Below are 16,511 nucleotides of genomic sequence, written 5' to 3' on the forward strand. Positions count from 1 at the left end.
TTTAGGGTCGTCTCTGGTATTTCATTCATCAATAAACATCTTTTTCAACATTAGCTGAGTATTTACTTGGAATCTGGCCCAATGGTGGTTCTGGGGATGTAAATAATACATCCTTCAAAATTCAGTCACGTTTATGTTAGAACATAACATTCTCCGATTTTTAAAGGATCAAATGTGATTATTCATTAGGGATTAAAACTCTCCATAGCCTGTCTCTTCCTTATCTAAGGAAGGTACCTAATAAAAGCTCATCTTTACCCACTAAATACGTCAAAATTCTTCACCACCTTTATATCATCATTTATGAAGTTCTCATTCCATTTTCTAGGAAAATCTGCCATGAATTTTCTCCCTAAATCCAATCTAATGTTTAAGATCTCATTACTCTCTTCCTGCCTTTTCTTTCAAGTTTTAAACACACGGTGATGGCTCTTCTCTTGTATTTTCATTTTTATCATTAACTTGAGACCTTAATCAAGCACAACAATATGTTCATTCCAATATCTTGGGTGTCTTTGAAACCACAGAGTGGATTTTATATTTTTTATATTCCTTAAAAAATTTAGCACAATACTAATCATAGAGCACTGTTCACATCTTTTCAGCTAATATAAGAATTTAGCTAATATATAAAATAACAGAATAGAAATACAAAATGTTAACCTTATATGACTAAATCAGTCTCTAGAAGAAAATTTAAGGTGTTAAAGTTCCACTTAGTATGGTATATTATGCACATGGTTCAATTTTCAGACACACATGATCTGGTGCTTTGTTAAAAATACTTAATAAAAGGGAAAAGTTCCAGCCCCTAAACACAGTTAGAACCATACACATCTTTCTGATGTGATTATCCATATGGAAATTTTACTACATAATCTGGAGACTAATAGAGTGATGCCTTCGAGATTCAGGTGGAATCTCTAATGAGAGAAGCTAAAATATTTGCCAGAAATCTAGGCCTGATTTTTTTCCCTCAAATTCCAGAGCACATATCAGTGATCGTTCAGAGTAAAGGGGTTAAAAGAGCCTCTTACATTCACCACTGAATCCGGACGCTAGTCAGGTTCGAACAGACTGCTGCCACCAACAGCCTCTGCAGCTGCTGCCTAACAATTTTCTAAGCAGCTCTCACAGCTGCATAGTAAAATGTTGGAGGGCTCACGGGAAGCACAGCTGTGCTCCTCCACACAGCTGTGCACCAGAAATATTATTTGGGTGGGGTGTACTTAGGAAATGCCTCCCATTGTCATAGCCCCAAACTCATGGGACCTGAAGCTTGGTTGGCATTTGGGGTTTAGGAGCAAAGGGCATAAATTAGCAAAGTTGTATTACGAGCTGGCATTCAGAATTGATGAATTATGTTTATTTTCAGTTTCAGAATGGAGAATGATGCTCATTTTCTCTCTTTTGTGCACAGGCGTGTTGCACACACACACACACGTTTTATTTTTTTATTTTTTCTGTTTCTTTGTGGAGTTAATCTTGATGGATTATCACTTGAAATGACACTAGTTTGAGTTTTCATTGACCCTGAAGGAAGCTTTACATGCTGATCAGCAACAAAAAAAGAAAAGAAAAGAAAGAAAGCATGAAAGCAAGAATAAAGAAAGCTTAATCTTTCTATGTATGTAGCCACGAAAGCACAAACTAAAGTTGCACAGATAATAACCAGTAACTCAACTTTTAAATAACAACTAACTTTTCTGGATAACTACTGAGTCAACCTTCATTCAACAAAATATTTCATGTGTGTCTACAATGTGTGAAGCACTTAGAAAGAAATTTTAGATTTTTCCACTGATAAGGTAAAAGAGCATTAGAAAGAAGACTGGTAAATTACTTTCTCTGTTAGTAAATTTAAAAACACGGTCTAAGTAACTTTGAAAACGATTCATTTTTAAATGTTTTCATTAAGATTATTTAGGTTTTAAGTTGACGAACTTTCAAACCATATCTCTGCTGCTACTAGAGAGGAAAAAAATGATATATGTATCTCTGCTGCTTTGGGGAGCATAAAAGAAATACTTGCAAGTCTAATTTATTCTGAAGTTTGTGATTTCAAGAACAATAAAATGGCTCCCTGGCCTAGGGTTTTTCATGAGAGAATCCCAAACCCATTACAAGTTCTAATTTTCTCAAAATCTCTTTGAGGTGATAATGGTAATACCTATCCTATGTACGGGTAAAATTGTACAGATAAGTCAAATAATAAAAATATTATAAAACTAAATGGAGATACTGGGTTAAGTAGGAGTTGAAAATAAAAGCTAAATGAAATTTCCCTTTTTTCTATAAGGTAACTGTTCTCCATAGATTCTTAGAACACTATTTGGAATTAATTTTGCCTCAAATTGGTATCATGACAAGTAATTGGATTTATCTTGCTATTCTGTGTAGCAACACCCCTATTATATGGTTTTATTTGAGGCACATGAGTTGTGCTGGGTAGCAAGCTGGCTATATCTAACTATGGAATAGGTCTATGTAAGAATTCACCTATCAATCTCTGCAAAAAAAGTTACATAATCTCTGTCTTGCTTTAAAAATGAAATCAAGTAAAGCATAAAAGACTGAGAGCAACTAGTAAAATACTCACTTTTACAAAAGAGAAAAGATTCATTTGGAAATGCCCACATTTTCTATATCTCAACTGACATTAGCATTTTCCTCTATTCTTTACATAGATTTAGGTAGCGTTGTTATTACAAGTTCATCAACTGTTCCATTAACAGAAATATTCTCTTTCTTGCTTTTTCCTGGCACATGCTTCCTTCCTCCTCCCTTCCCACATATGTACTCTTCCAGTAACTAATCTCTGCAACCTTGGCTGTAAGAATCTGAAATGTTTAGTGTGAGATTTGAAAGAAAGATGGAAGCATAAGTGCCAGTCCTTTCGTTCTGAAGCACAGAATTAAATCATGTATCACTACTTCCTATATTAAAAGTCTTTACTCATTATATTTATTAGGAAACACAACTATCTCTCCTAGAAATAACCATGTTGCAGTGCATTAGAATGCAAATGAGATTTGACGAGCTGACTTGTATAACTTTAGCAATGACTTAAACTGCAGACTTCTGCATGAATGGGAGCCTAACAGGGATTAATATTTTGATGTAATTGAAATAAGAAACCTTGAACTTTTTCCCTCTTTCAAACTGAAGATCACACAATAGGAGATTCTAACTAGGAAAGGGGATGTCTACAGCTGGATCTTTATTTAGGTGGAAGGAAATCAAACATTTACAACCAACCCTCTTCACATTTTAGCCTGGGAAACAGTGATTTTATTAATTAAAGCCAGTGGAGAATCTGGAAGTTGGAACCACAGTTGGCTCCCAATTCAGGATTAGGTACTTTTCCATTATAACTACAGGATGCTCTGTGAGTGCTCATAAGGAAAACCCAGGATTTTACTTTGTTAAAATTCCAATATAAACACAATTATAGCATAATTTGCCGAAAGACAGGGCTAGCAAAGACATTAATTTAAAATATGAACAAGAAGAAAAGCTTCAAGTGATATTTGGCCTTGGAGATTTGAAAATTTTAACTTTTCACTTAAATGGAATGTTTGACCACATGTTCTTTACATTTTATAAGAAACGAAAAAGGAAACTAATACACATTAAAAATATATTCTAGTATCTATGTACACGTAGTTTCTGAAAAAGAAAAACTAAGCACTTAAAATCTACCATAAGAGGTGGTTGAGGTGAAAGCTCATTTTTAGAATGTTGGGTTTTTTTTTTAATTTCTTAACTGCATTAAAAGTTTTAGAGGCAAAATAGAGAGATGAAATAGCTAAACTTCATTGTTTTCAGTTAAATTATTAGCAATATAATAATGTCCTGGATTCATGAGATGCTGAAAGCAGATCTTACCATGAACTTCCCTTGCAGTCAAGAAAGGCCAGCCTATGCCTTGCATATGCATTGATCCAGAGGACAATTTATTTCAAAGGGCTTGATCACTTGTAGACTTTTTTTCACATTCTTTATAAGATACCCAGAATAGACTCAAGTACTGTCATTTAATTAACGCGCTGGGACACTTGCTGGCCAAAATCAACATATGCAAATTGCTGACTGCATTACAAAAATATCAGCTCTGCTAATGGTTAAGGGTGGTTTATAGGCCCAAATATTTCCAGCCAATTCTTTGTGTCTTTCACCTTAATTCATCACTAGTTTGCCAACCATTATTAAAGCACTTTCACATCTAGACGTGAAGGCCTACATCCTGGCATTGATCCATATGTGGAACTCCCATTGAAGTCGATGAGAGTGCTGCATAGAAATCAATGACAGGATATGGACCTCAAGGCCGGACCATCTCTCCTCTGGAACCTTTTATTTCATTGACACTCAGAAATTTGAGAGTATTACAAGAAACAAGTTACATAAAGCAGAGTATTTGCACTATGAGTTCCATGGTTTTCTGTTTCTTCTCTGGCAAAGTCTATAGTGAGTTACATGCCAATTTTATTTTTAAAAAAATGGGGGGGGGGGTTGTAGGACTGTAAAACTGCCAACTTCAGCAGTGATGTGCTTGACTAGAATTTCATCCCTAACTTTGCAGGTGAGCAAGCCTTGTTTTAATCATAGTCTGTTTTGGCAAAGACACCACATTACAAAGAGAAACTTTTTTTTTTCTTTGCAGTTCTCATGTCTGAATTGGCAATCTTAAAATATTTTGCAAAGTACATGTCCAATTCAAAGCTTGAATAATATTGAACATTTTATAGTCTAATTTCTAATAACAAACTGTGTGAATTATTCTGCCATGTCATAAATGCTAGAAATAATCCTTTGGATTTAAATTGAGTTTTTCTTCCAGAGAATGCAAAGCATTTCAGGTATATTAAAGGTAATTCTGTCATTTTTGCAAACAGCCTTGAACTCAAGTTTTCAAAGACTTTATGAAAATGCAAACATTTTAAAATAAAGTAAACAAATTCATGCCTTCCATGCCACTGCTGTTATATCCCAAACTCTTTTTACCCACAAAAATGAGGGAAATTAAAAGTTATGTGTTTGGTCTACTTCAAGTTTAAAATAAATCAGGAGATTGGTTTTCTAAAGGGAAGGTTTTGACTTATTTTGTTGCTATGTATATTACTCACTTCTTTAAGTGAACAAGCTCATTAGTCAATTCAGCCCTTGTTTCCTTCTAGATCAATTGGAGGGGTTGTCTAGAATCAGTGGTATTCAAATTTTAGCTCACATTTAAATCACATGGAGGGCTTATTAAAACACAGGGGTTTGTTTCCCGAACCATGCACCACCCCCACCACCCCCCAAAAAACACAGGGAGCTGGGGCATGCCACTGGAGTTTCCGATTCAGTAGATTTGAGGATTTGATTTCTAACAATTTCCCAAGTGATGCTTGGTCTACTGGTCTGAGTCTATCTGTTGAGAATCACTGGTTAATGGACCTCAATCTTCAGCAAGTATAATAACCTGGGCACACTTCTTCAAGTTGTGCTACCAAAATCCTTTCAGGTTTAGTTTGGGTCTGGGGTAGAGTCTGGATATTCTTTAAGTTGGTCCCAGACCACTTTTTGAGAAAAAATGCCTCCTAAATCCCATCCTCTCAGATATTTCCTTCTAATCGCTCCAGAATTTAGGAGGCTTGAAGGAATAATTATTTTTTTGTCATCACAATTGACTTTTTTTTCCTTTTTTGTGAAAAATAACATATACATGAACAAGCAATAAATTTCAAAGCACAGTACACAATCAGTTGTAGAACAGATTTCAGAGGTTGGTATGGGTTACAATTCCACAATTTTAGGTTTTTACTTCTAGCTGCTCTAAGGTACTAGAGACTAAAAGAAATATCAACTTAATGATTCACCAATCATAGTTGTTTGTTAAATGCTACCTTCCACGTATAACTCCACCATCACTTTTGATCTTTCTATTCTTTTCTTTGGGGGTATTTGGGCTATGACCATTCTAACTTTTTCATATTGGAAGGTGCTGTCAATAATATGGGGTAGGAAGATGGAACTAGCTGATGTTCTGGAGAGGCTGGGCACTCTGGGTTTCAGGACTTATCTGGTCCAGGGACCCAGCTGGAGGTTTAAGGTTTTATAATTCCTTTTTAATAAGTCAAACTAGCAAGGCTAAAACAAACACCCTAGGGAATGAAAAAAGACACTGAGGCAGGAACATCTCAGAGATGATACCAAGGGCTCTCCTAGGCAGGCAACCTTTTAGATTCTTTGGTTAGTTGCAAGAACCACTGACCAGACTACCTAGAGCTTTCTATGTAGCATTTTGTGTATTCATAGTTATGTAATTGCTTATTTGTAATAATGTGTATAACGTCTATCTTGTCAAATTAATAAGAACTTAGTTCTATCATTTTATGAATTCCCTGTTTTATCAGACCATCTCACATACTGTAACATGTTTGAATTGGGGGCTACTTTCCTTGGCATGAGAACAGTAGGCTCCCTCCTTCCTTCCATATAAAGAAATTTTATAGCTAGAAAAAGAACTCAGTAGGTTTTATAAAACTAATTCGTTTTCTATTTTATACGGTGTGGTAAAGCTAAATACTTCATTAAAAAAGATTCTATATATGTGTCAGGATAATAGAATCTACTGCTTATATTTTCTTACCCATTACATTGATAAAATTTCATTCTTATGAAAAATAGCACTTTACCTCACCAAGGACACTTATTCTAGAGAGTAAATAATTACCTACTATTTAGCTGTCATCGTAGTTCCTCACAAGAGCACCATTTGTGAAGAGAATACTTTTCAAATAAAGAATGAAATAAAGAGTGTTTTTTTCAAATTCAGGGCACTGGTTTTTTTGTAGGCCACTGAACATGGGGAAAATAAAATTTTTTTGTTTCACTTCTTCATTTGTGGTTAAAATAAGTGATTTCTAGGGAAGTATGTGGTTAAAATAAGTGATTTCTAGGGAAGGCCTCTTCCAGCTCTTAATTTTTTATGATTTATGATTTAGAACTACAATGTTGACCCAAATGTCTATCATGTCAAAAATCCCATAGTAATACATAGTTTGTGTTTGTGATTTAATTGACAGTATGTTCTATTCCTATCCAGCCTTCATATTTCTTTTTATCTGGAAATGAGTATCTCTCTGTCCTGACCATTTATTAGCATATTTCATATTATGATGACCTACCAAACAGGTGTCTTCACTAATCACAAAGGTTGGGTTTAGAAATTAATTTCTTTTTTTATATTTGTCATAAATTACATAAGTTTCTGTGCTATAATTGTAACCTTTTATAATTGGCAGACATTACTGAACTTTTACTAGAATTTCCATATAATTTTATATCGAAGATACATGAATACTGAATGCATTCGTCATGATTAAAATGCCGATGGGGGAAATTCATTTCCACTATTGAAATGTGCAAGAACTCTTATGAATATGATAAGAATAAAATATGTAGATCTCAGGGTCCTTTACGGCAAGAAATAAGCTCATGTGTGTTCAGGTGTCTTAAACCAAGACCAGTTGTTTCCCACTAAAATTAATCCAGTTCTCTCTTACTAGAGCAGAATAAGACAAGAATCAGATCATGAAAAAGTTCCCATCCGTGGTGAAGAATACAGAGTAATACATTATCAGAGTTTTCCTCAACAAGCTATTAGTCAGAGTTCTCTAGAATAAAACAGCACCAATAGGAGATATCTGCAAATATGAGATTCATAAAAATGTCTCACGCAACCATGAGAATGCAAGAGTCCAAAGTCCGCAGGCAGGCTGTGAGGTTGGCAACTCCGATGAAAGGTCTAAATGAACTCCACAAGAGAGGTTCATTAGATGAAGAAGCAGTGAAAGTTCTTGCTTCTTCTTTAAGTCTTCAATGATTAGCTCAAATCCAACTGATTGGATTACACTAATTGCAGGAGGCACGTCCTTAGTTGATGGTAGATGTAATCGGCCACAGCTGCAATCAGCTGACTGATGATTTAATAAACCACCTTTCTGGTTTATCATCCAGCCATGAAATATCCTTGTAGCAATGGTTAGGTCAGTACTTGCCTGACCAGAAAACAGGGCATCATCACCTGGTCAAGTTGATACCACAATCTAACCATCACACTCATCCTTTAAGCATCCCTGTTTCTTCAATTCTCCCTAACATCCAAATTCACAACCTTACAGGCATTTTCAACTCCAGACTCCATGGGACAGAGCCATAGATTCAACCTCTTTGGTCTCTGTTTAAACCGGGATTTCTTAACTTGAGGTCCACAGATGACCTCATAGCATCAGTAATCATACAGAAATTGCATATAAAATCCCATACATATGGCCATCTTTTCTGAGGGAAGGGACTCAAAGAAGGCTATCACCCAAAAGTTTAAGAGACACTGAGCTAAACTACTTCATTCTTTTACGATCCTGCTGCCATCAAACAAAACCAGACCCAATGTTCTTTATTTTGAATATTATGGTTTCCTCCCACTCAGTCTCTCTAGCTTCAGGTTCTTGCTATCTTACTCTCTGCCATATGATACTGCCAAAGTCACCTTCCTGAAGTTCATCATTTGCCATGTTTCTCCTCTGTTCACTCATTTTCAGGGGTCCCCCATTGCCCACTGAATAAAATCCAAATTCCCTGGGTGCAGACATCACGTCTTACTCATTGTTGCATCTTCAGTATCAAAAGATTCTGGTTTAGAATTTTCCGGATACCATAAATCTCAGTGTCCCAGAGCCAACCCCTCTTTCCATCTTCCACTGCTTCAATTCATGAAGTCTATGCCCCAAGCAATTCAATCATTTCATCTCCTATCAGTTCTCTGAACATAATTCATGTTTTCTTTCTTTCCTGCATCTTTTCCTCATTTTTTCCCCCTTTGCTTGGTTGCCTTCCTGATCTTTCCTACCCAGACACTTTCTACCTAATGAAATCTTAGCCAACCTTCCTTCATGAACCCTGTAAGCTTTACCAGTGAGAATAATCCCTTTCTCCTCCAATCTCTTGGTACATTTTTTAGGACTTTTCAATTATTAAGCACATCATATTATTTAATAAATATTAAGCACCCAAATTTTAATATTGTGTAAATCATTTATAAAATTTGTGTATTGTATTAGACTATATACTTTATAAATGCAAAGACTGAATTTCTCTTTTATTTTTCCCTTCTGTAAAATACCAGTCTTGCATATCATGATATTCGACAAATAGCTGTTGAACACATGGATGAAAGAATAAATGAGCACAGAGTCATTGGTTTTTCGGATGCCTCAGACCTGGACAGTTGGTCAGCACTCATACTGATGAGGATGATGAGGTTCAGAGAGGCAGAGTGAGAAGCAAAAGGGCACAGAGCCAGTGAGTGGACAAGTGCTGGAGCTGAAATATCTGGACTTGATCCAAGTCTCTGTCCATCTCACAACAATGCTTCTTTTCAGGGGGGTGGCTCAAAATAATGCACTTAGATGTTTCTCCGTTAAGCTTGTTGCTTTTGTAATTTTACATATTGATTTTGCCACTTACCTGTGAGGACGAGTATTTTATTTAATTTCCTCAACTGTAAATTAAGGGTCTATATAGTGTTTTCTAAACTTTCTTCCAAACTTCCTTCTAGCCCTGAAGTTGGAATTGCTTCTGACACCTCATACCTCTTTCTCTCCAGCAAAAAAATTAACCTTCCCAAGGTTTGCCTAGGTTTTGTGATGTCCCATTTCTTATCAGTAGCTGGTACTGACCAATAAAGGTAATGGAACTAAAGAATTCATGTGGAAAAATCAAGATTCATAAAAATAAAAATTTAAAAACAAAGTTTTTTTTTAATGCTAGAATATGTAAAAAAAATTAAAACTTTAAATAATTAGGGAAAAAACCCTTATTCTGAAGATCTGAAATTTCCCATATGCATCCTTACTGTGATAAATATGTATGGCAAAAGAAAGTTTAGGACCAAATAATTCTTTCTTAGTTTCATCCCAACAATCAAAAATGAAACTTTTTTTTCATTATTTCATTCTTAATATCCCAAATGTGAATAGAAAATTCCTTTTATTATGGTTTTGCTCTGAGATATCATAATCTATTATAATTTTATGTATCTCTTTCATGTATAGGGTTTTGGATATGAAGAGCTGCTGACAAGTCACACACAAAGCAGATATGTGCTTGGTCCACACAAGTCCCTTTTTTTTTTCAGATGCTGCATTGTGGTTTCAGTTTATACATTCCACCCTAATGGGCAGTCTCACTCAGTTCCAAAATTAAGTTCTGGGCAAAATCTGGCATTACTACCCAGTTCTATAATTCCATCTTCTGCATAGTTTTCTTCCTTAGTACATCTTATGTGAGATCCTCAAAGCTTAAAAAGGTCTAGACCCCTTTTGTTAATAATGAATTTGCGTTATATGCACAGTCTTTAAAGGAAGACATGCTTTGCCCTTTTTAAGATCAGTACACACTATAAGGAATATATAGTCCGTGTTCTAATAAGAAGTAGCAGAATCTGATAAGGAAAAGTTAGTGGGTGAGATGAGAACTATAAGTTAAAAAAAATTCTTTTGACTGGCTTATTAGTCAAGAGACTGAGTGAATCCCTTTAAAATGTTTAGATTTAGCAAAGGGAGAAAAATCCCGCACTTCCTAAATTTGCTTTACAAATTCATTACTTTCTCTCGGTATCCACTGATTTTTAGTTGACTTGATATCAGGATCCTTAAATCAAATATAACTTATTGTGTTTTTCTGTCACGTAAAACTCTGAGCAAAACAATAACAGGTGATCATATGGGAAATTAATCTTCAATGTCATTTTAAAATACAAATAGTCTTCTGACTCAGAACTCTGCCCCATTCATAGCAGCTACTTTGCTATTATATTTCTCCCAGAAGAGCAAACAATAATGAAGATAATGTGATGATTAAGGAGAAAAGGTAGTACCTATGTATATATTGCATTTTTTCCGTAGATATACACATACTTATGGATATATAGAGATACACATGCTTTGCCTTCTTTAAAGTAAATATATATCTACGTATGTATATATAGGCATATTATGTCATATGTAACATTTTTATCTGTGTGCATACACACACACATATCACAAACAGAAGAGGATGACTAAATTTTGAACTGTGATAAAGTCTTAGGCTAACTCATGGTGATGATTCTTATGAAGGCTTCAACACAGATTGCTCCATTTTCATTCTTACTAAAGTTGTTGCAATACTGCCATTTATTTCTGATTATACTAGAAATAGTACCAGAAACTGAGATGCTAGGGCCATGTGACATGGTTTGTTAAAGGTAGTTGTGGCAATAAAATAACTACTGTTTCAAGGTCAAATGGTTGAGGTGTAAGAAGTTTAATTAGACCCCTTGAGTTATGCAAGACCTGAGAGGCCTGCACCCCAGACATCCCTGCTCACTACCCAACACAGCTCCCTGCTTAAACTGCAAAGACTTGGTATCCCCATGATGTTGCTCCCCAGCCTTATGTCTTTTTGTACCTGTGTTCTTTCAGCTTCTCACAATACAATATAACTTGTATGAAACGTGTGTTGGCATGTTCATTTTTGCCAAGCGTTTGCAGGAATAGTGTGGTATTGGGCTTAATTAATACCACATTCTTAAAAAGAAAAAAAATTACATAATTCTTCCTCAAAAAATTCAGCAATAATTATGTATTTGAGGTAAACCTTTCAGATACTTTTTCTATCTGATTTGATCTCTATTATACAACAGTAGATAATGTGATTTAATTCTACCAACACTTCAACGGAGCCCACGATAGCCTATTTTTCCTTATACAAGGACATCTGATTATCCACTTTCAGAACTAGAGCAAATCAGGCAGAGGGAATGAGAAAGGTGCCCATTTTATCCAAATTGTAACTTTTAATGAATATAATGTTTACAGAAGCCCTGAGAAACAAGCCGAAAGGAAACTGCAGAGAGCTGTGAAGAACCCAGAGAGATGATGCCGCATCAACTGATCTCAGGAGCTAAAAAAGTAAGTGCCTTAATGACAGCTGACTTCAGCAACAGGATGTTTATGGAGCTGAACTGGGAATGACAGCTGAAATTAGGAAGTGAGGAGAAGGTAAAGAAGAGAAGTAGGAGAATGTGAGCAAAGGTTTAAAAGCAATAAAAACAAAACAGTTATATACAGAAAACCCAAGCATTTCTCAGCTAAGGAGTTTGGATTTTAATTAATTAGAAATGGGGAGCTATTGAAGGTTTTTAAGTAGAGGTGAAACTATATTGCTTTGTAAATTAATCTATAGAAAGTATGTAGGATGAACCAGCAGACAGAAATTCAAAGCCCAGGAGGCTATTAGCATTTACCCAGGTATAAGGAAATAAGAATCTGACTTGGATGGTGGTGGTTGGATTTGATACATAACAAGAATGAAAGACTGAAGCAACGGGATTCAGATTTCAGGATTTTATCCAAGCAGGGTTTGATGGGTAGGTTCATGTGTCAACTTGGCCGGGTGATGGTGCCCAGTTGTCTGGTCAAGCAAGTGCTGGCCTATCTGTTGCTGGAAGGACACTTTGTGGACTTAAATCATCAGTATGTTGACTACATCCATGGTTGGTTACATCTGCAGTTGGCTAAGAGGAGTGCCTTCCTCAATGAATAATGTTTAATTTAATCAGTTGAAGGCTTTAAAGGAGAAGTCAGAAGAGAGATTTCTCTCTCTCCTTTTCAGCCAGCCAGTCTCTCCTGGGGAATTCACTGAAGACCTTCATTGGAGTTGCAAGCTTGCAGCCTGTCCTGTGAAATCTGGACTCATGCATCCCCATATTTTTAAAAATCTCGTATTTTAACCCACAGATATCTCCTGTTGATTCTGTTTCCCTAGAAAACCCTGACTACTATAGAGAGCTATGTGCTTAATCCATGTTTCCAGTTTCATACTTAGAAATATAAAATCCTTTGGGCTTTTGGAATGAATGTATTAAATTTGAAGTTTAGGCTTCAGATGACAATCATGTCTCAATAAGAGAAATACCTACATGATTTTATGCTGTAATTTCATATTGGACCACATTACATTTCTCTTCTTTCTTTTTTGCATTGTCTCTGGAACTTCTGATTAATGGTGCTGTAAACCCATGCTTAGGTTGCCTTCTAGATAATCCAATGCAACCTTCTTCAACCTTCTATGACTTGAGACCACAGCTACAGAGTCCCCAAATGTCTCACTTGTTATCCAACCTCACCTTGGCCTACTCTGTCACTACCTTTCATCTGGAGTTCTGCAACATTCTCCAAAGCTGCTAGTCTTGCCCTCATTTTCCCATCCTCCTCTCCACGTGGCAGCAAAAGTTACTTCCTTACAACATGAAATGGATCCTGTCCTTGCCTTGGACTTAGAATAAAATGTAAAATCCCTTACCGTTCCCTACACACACAAAAAAGCATGATCTTGCTTCTGCCTGTACCCTGACTTTACCTGCTTGACTGAGTTGCCTATTGGGTGACCCTATAACTCTACTTGTGATGTTCTCCCCCAACCTATGTTTCAGCCACAATGTTTTCTTTCCATTGCTATCACATGTGAAACTCTTTCTCCCCTAAGAGTCTCTGTTCAGTTCATTTCTTCCATTTCTCTCTCTCTATGTGACTTACTTTTTAATGCGGGTCTTAGCTAAGTGACATCTCAGAGACAGTGTCTTTGGCCACCTAATTAAAAATAAGATCCACTCTGCTATTTTCTGCAATAATTGGCAGGGGGAATTGCTCATTATGTTGATCACAATTTATAATTAGAACATATATTTATGTGCTCAGTTTTAATTTTCATCCCTAATAGGTTGTAAATTATATATATGATTATAGAGAAATTGTACAGACAGGAGAGACTGTGATGGAGGAAAGTCCCTAAGAGTGAGGTGACATCACCAGAAGAGTTCTCCAATGTGTATTCACGGAAGGAAAAAATAATAGTTGAGATGTAAATAAACCTGTCAATGGGGATGTTGGGGGATATTATGAGGGATTCCCAGCTGATAAGCAGAGAAGAAGGAAATAAGAAGATTGTAGTAAAGCAAGGGCTTGAGAAGAATGAAAAAGGTCATTAAGAAAAGCTAAGACAAATGGGAGAAAAGGTAATTAGGGACATACAAAATGGATTTGTAGTATCACCAGATCAAGTCTTCATTCATTTATCCATTTAATATATGTTTATTGAGTTCCAACTCAGTACCAAACATGATACTTACTTATAGTGTCCCAAAGACAAGTAGGCACCAAATAGTTCAAAGTCCCTAAATTAGAATTAGGCTCACCTGTATAATACCCACAGTATAAAAACACCAAGCTGACTTACTTTCCTCCCATTGGCTCCAGTTAGAAGCAAGGCCACAGGCTACTTTTCTCTTCTTGTTGATGGTATGCTCTTAGATTTCATGAGTATCATTCCAAGATTTATTTTATGGAATCCCCCAATCCCCTACATTATGTGAAATTGTGATGTTGGAAGATTTTGCAAAATATCTCCACTCCTGGTCAATAGAACTACCTTACCAACCTTCGCTACAGGGCAGTGGGGCCTCTATTATATATATGTCAACCTAGGAAGAAAGACAACTTATAGTATCCACAAAGTTTCTTAAGATAGATATCAAAACTAAATTATAATAGCAACAATCAATTCACAAAAGCAAAACATAATTGCATATTTATACTTCACTATAAAGCTTTTAGAAAAATGCAACAATTTCTAATACTTTACCAGTCTCTCTATAATCTGGCCGCCAATTTACCTGGCCAACCAATTTCAACTTTGTTGCAACTCAGGTTAACTTCTTGTAGGCAATCGTACAAGACAAATCCACTCCCATGACTGAAGCCAAATGGCTCCTGTCTGAAATTCTCCGTTCTTCTTTTCTCTTCCAACCTAACTATTATTTAAGTTTCCCCTCAAGTCCTGTATTTCTGAGATTTCTAGAACATCTAAAACTGTTTAACAATGATTTTAATAATTAAATTTTAAATGAAAACCTTAAAGAATATACTCTCAATAGATAACTTCCCTTACTCCCAAATAATGAACCCTAGATAAATAATTTAAAAAACACAATCCTTTGAAATTTTAAGGTTGTAGTTATCTGGATAAATAGTCTCAGACTATGATTTTTAAAAATGAAATGAAAATCAGATGACTGAAAGTACACTAAAGTTTCAAAAAAGAGTATGTGTTTTGACTTTACGGCTAAAAGTGTAAGGAATATCATCAGTGTTATTTTACTAAATTTAATGAAAAAAAATTTTTTAAACACCATCAGAAAGGACAGACCAGCATTCAGAATTAGCTGGGACTCTGTTGACTCAGATGGTTTATTCCATCTCTCAGGAATGCAAGTCATTAATGGAAGCATGAGAGATGAGGTGATCTATCCATAAACACAGGGCTCTGATTCAGTCTGAAGGCTGGTGATTTTAATGCCAGACACATCCACTTTCAGCTGGAGGGTATTTGTTGAGAGCTGCCGTGGAGAATGGCCACACTTAGAAAAATGCACACCCTTAGCAACCACTAATGAATAAAGTACAAGTTCACTGATTGAAATTTGGAAACTGCAGAACAAAACAATATGATTTGGTAGTTTGAAATAATTCCAGGGATATAAACAAAAATGGATCTAGCAAGACAGGCTGAACTGTACAATTCCTACCAAGCTAATTTTTAAAATTCCTAGACTGTCTTCTTTACATGATGTGAACAGCACTTAGCAGTGGGAATCTCTTTGGGATGGGGTACTGAGACTAAGTCATACCAACTGGAATTTGTCTGTGGAAAGAAGATATCCACCACTAAGAGAAATACAGGAACATGAGAAAAGGATCCCAAACTGGAACCTACCCCCACTATTTCTGACTACTTACACTTGCTCATCGCACAATCGTACAAGACAAATCCACTCCACTATTCAAAACAATTGAATATTTCATGGAAATAGTGGGGTCTGAAGATGAAGAAAAGAACAAATGAAAGAATGAGCGAAGCCCTGGCTTCTTTCATTTCCGTCACTTACAATGCTATGACAGGGAGAGGACAAATCATGTAACCAATTTGAATTCCTGACTGGTGAAGCAGGGAGTCAAATGCTTGCTTTGCCATAGTTTATCCAACATGCTTTGAACACTTACTATGTGCCAGGGACAGTGATGGGAATTATGCTAGGTACAGTCCCTTCCTTCAGGCAACTTATCATTTATTTGAAAAGATAATCACTCAATTATGCAAATAATATGTAGTTACAAATAATATGTAACTACATATATATAAATTGCCGTGAAGAAAAGGTAAAGAGTGCAAATAAGAAAGAATAACTTTGGGAGATAAGAAAAATTTGGTAATCGGAAATAGAGAGGATAACACAATATTGTTAATGTGATTAATCCCATTGAGTGGTATGCTTGGGAGAGGCTGAGCTGGCAAATTTTATGTTATATGTATGCTGCCACAATTGGAAAGAAAGAAAGGAGGGAAGAAAATACCAACTAAGG

The 16,511-nt window shown here is 35.8% G+C and overlaps 1 long non-coding RNA gene across 1 annotated transcript in view; it reads right to left on the bottom strand.

The window, feature by feature from the left end:
- Positions 1–1,368: 1,368 nt before the first annotated feature.
- The window catches only part of LOC143676525 (uncharacterized), a 31,236-nt gene continuing 16,093 nt past the window's right edge, over positions 1,369–16,511 (bottom strand). The window contains exon 4 of the long non-coding RNA XR_013172145.1: positions 1,369–1,552. This is a non-coding gene — a long non-coding RNA (uncharacterized LOC143676525). The remainder of the gene's footprint in view (positions 1,553–16,511) is intronic.

Source organism: Tamandua tetradactyla, chromosome 3 (assembly GCF_023851605.1).
Source record: "Tamandua tetradactyla isolate mTamTet1 chromosome 3, mTamTet1.pri, whole genome shotgun sequence".
NCBI classification, from domain to species: domain Eukaryota; kingdom Metazoa; phylum Chordata; class Mammalia; order Pilosa; family Myrmecophagidae; genus Tamandua; species Tamandua tetradactyla.